The sequence below is a fragment of the Brassica oleracea genome, chromosome C8 (genome assembly GCF_000695525.1).
Source record: "Brassica oleracea var. oleracea cultivar TO1000 chromosome C8, BOL, whole genome shotgun sequence".
In the NCBI taxonomy this organism is placed as follows: Eukaryota; Viridiplantae; Streptophyta; class Magnoliopsida; order Brassicales; family Brassicaceae; genus Brassica; species Brassica oleracea.
In genome coordinates, this window is record NC_027755.1 from 24,799,302 (window position 1) to 24,802,736 (window position 3,435).

The window sequence follows — 3,435 nt, forward strand, 5'->3', positions numbered from 1 at the left end:
AATGTGATCGATCGATTAGATTATACCATCGATCGATCGAACAAAAACTGAAGCGTTTGGCAGATCCCAGAAAATACTTTTTTTGTGCCAGTTATGTAGTTCTCCAACAGCATCTACCGGAAAACGCTCATGTCCACCGACTTCTGGCGTCCTTTCTGCACCAAAATCTCTTAGTTGTATCTTCAAATCTTTCCCACAAATTTCCGGAGGTGGACTGTCAAACACCCTCTTGTTCTTCGTAAACAAATTCCTACTCCTACGATATGGATGATCAGGTGGTAGGAATCTCCTGTGACAGTCAAACCAACACGTTTTCCTTCCGTGTTTTAGTTGGAAAGCATCAGTGTTATCTTGACAATATGGACATGATATCCTTCCATGCGTTGTCCATCCAGACAACATATCATATGCTGGAAAATCACTTATTGTCCACATTAGTACTGTCCGCATTTGAAAGTTTTCTTTACACGAAACATCGTATGTTTCAGCACCTTGAGCCCATAGTTGTTGCAACTCATATATTAGTGGCTGAAGAAACACATCAAGTGATCTCTTAGGATGCTCTGGTCCGGGAACGAGAATCGAGAGAAACAAAAACTCTCGTCGCAAGCACAAGTTTGGGGGGAGGTTGTATGGTGTAAGAATGACGGGCCATAGAGAATATTGTCTTCCACTCTTGCCAAACGGACTGAAACCATCAGTACATAATCCAAGGTAGACATTTCTTCTTTCATACGCAAAGTCGGGATACTTTGATTGGAAATGCTTCCACGCTTTTGCATCTGAAGGATGTCTGATCTCACCATCTGTTGAGTGCTCCGCATGCCATCTCATTGGTTGCGCTGTGCGTTCAGACAGATACAACCTCTGCAACCTTTCCGTCAAAGGTAAATACCACATCCTTTTATATGGCACTGGAACTCTTCCAATTGTATCTTTATAACGAGGCTTTCCACAAAATTTGCATGTAACCCGCTGTTCATCCGCCCTCCAATAAATCATGCAGTTGTCGCTGCATACATCTATTACCTGATACGATAAACCAAGACCAGCTACGAGTTTCTGAACCTCGTAGTATGAACCAGGAGCTACATTATCCTCGGGTAGAATACCTTTTACAAAATCAGCAATCGCATCCACACAGTCTTCAGCCAAATTATAATCTGTTTTAATGCTCATCAATCTTGTAGCAGATGATAAAGCTGAATGACCATCTCTGCAACCTTCATACAATGGTTGCTTTCCAGCATCTAACATATCATAAAATCTCCTAGCTTCTGCATTGGGTAAATCTTCCCCTCTAAAATGATCATTTACCATCTGCTCAGTACCTACACCATAATCTACATCCGTTCTAATTGGTTCTTCTAATCTAACCGCTGGCTGAGGTTCGCTAGTACTACCATGTTCATAATCAGTTTCCCCATGATGATACCAAATTTTGTAACTTCGTGTAATCCCACTCAAATATAGATGAGTCCAAACATCCCACTCTTTAATAACCTTTCTATTTTTACAATTAGAGCAAGGACATCTTAACTTACCTGTTTTTGCTTCCGGTTGTCGGTGAACTAACCCCATGAATTCGGTTATACCTCGTTGGTATTCTTCCGTAAGCAATCTCGTGTTCGGATCCAAATGAGGTCGATCGATCCAAGAACGAAAATAATTTGAAGAAGACATATTTTTTATGAATCAAATTCGTGTGTAAATAGAGTAAGAGGGAGGATGAAGATATGGAGTGAATGAAGAGGAAGAGGAGTGATTGTATTTATAGGTTAAATCCTGCCGACAGACCGAGGAAATTCCGACGGAATTCCGACGCCAACGGTTAGTTCGTCGGAATTTCCTCGGAATTTTGTAAAATCCCCAAACGGCTCTCCAACGGCTATAATATTTCCTCGGAATTCATCGGTTTTTTCCGAGGAAAATGTATTTCCTCGGAATTTCCTCGGAATATTCCGACGGATTGATATTTCCTCGGAATTCCGTCGGTATATTCCGAGGAAATTCCGAGGAAACCAAATTTTGTGTTTCCTCGGAAATTCCTCGGGATATTCCGAGGATTTCATTTTCCGTCGGAATGTCCGTCAGAATATCGTTGTTTTCTTGTAGTGTAAACACAAAATCACAATTGTTGTAAAAATGTTTTTTAGCTAAATAAATAAAAAATATATTTTAAATAGATATGTTTGATCCTTATGGACCCATTTATCGAAAATCATGAGATGGTTAACCTTGCATATCTTCTATATAGAAGAATGGTTGATGTGAAACAAGATTTCACAAAAGAACTATAAGGATCACAAAGATGGTAAATGATTTCGAGGAACGGTAGATTGTGGAGTTTAATTATATGAAGAAGAACTATTAATGTTTTACGTGAACAAGTTAGATTCAGACACTTAAAGAAGTTGTTTCTTGGAGGATCGATTGAGGACTCGAAGCCACCTAACGGAGGAATGAGTAGTATGTTCTTCTCCAAACAACTAGCTTCCAGCTTTAAGTGAAGGCAACACTTCTTTTGATCCTCCTAGACATAAGCTATTTAAGAGATGTCCTAGTGATTTATATGTTAGAGTTAGTCAATACTATATGAAGATGACACACCAAGAAAATCAAGAAAAGGTCACTGCACAGGTCCACCAAGTTTTTGTCCTCCCTTGATCCTATCCAAGAATTTGTGCATCAAGTCTACGAAGGATGAATGGTTACTCTACACAATTTCCAGTTATTGTGGAGAAATATTACAACTTTAAGAGAAAGTGCACAAGAAAAAAAGTGATTTAAAAGCTAGCCAAAGTAGTGAAGAAGCTGGTACCAAATTCTTCAAAAGATCTTCTCCAATCAGACATTATAGAAGCCACAATGTTGGCAGATTTTCACTTGTATTTGGTTTTGATAATGAGAACGTCCATGGCCAGCATAATAACGTGACCAGCCAGACTCACCAGAAACATAGCCGTGCCAGCTCAGGATCACCCATCAGCAGAGATCTTAGGAGATTCAAATGACACAAAGATAATATGTATCTAATGATGCAGATTATGCACCTTCCATAAAATTTTGATCCAGGTCTTTTCACTATAATTTGTTCATCCATTTACTTTTGTTTTTGAGTCTTTTCACTCCTATTTCAGATTACTGTTGAAACAAGACGGTTCATGGTAATTTTGGGAGGATTTTCATCGTTTTTAACGCTAAATAATTTATTCTGATATAACTTTAGGTCGTACATAGTCCTAGGAAAATACGTACAGCAGTTGCACTACAAGAAAACAGCGGTATTCTGACGGACATTCCGACGGAAAATGAAATCCTCGGAATATACCGAGGAATTTCTGAGGAAATTCCGAGGAAACAAAAAATTGGGGTTCCTCGGAATTTTCTCGAAATATACCGACGGAATTCCGAGGAAACCTCCGTCCGTCGGAA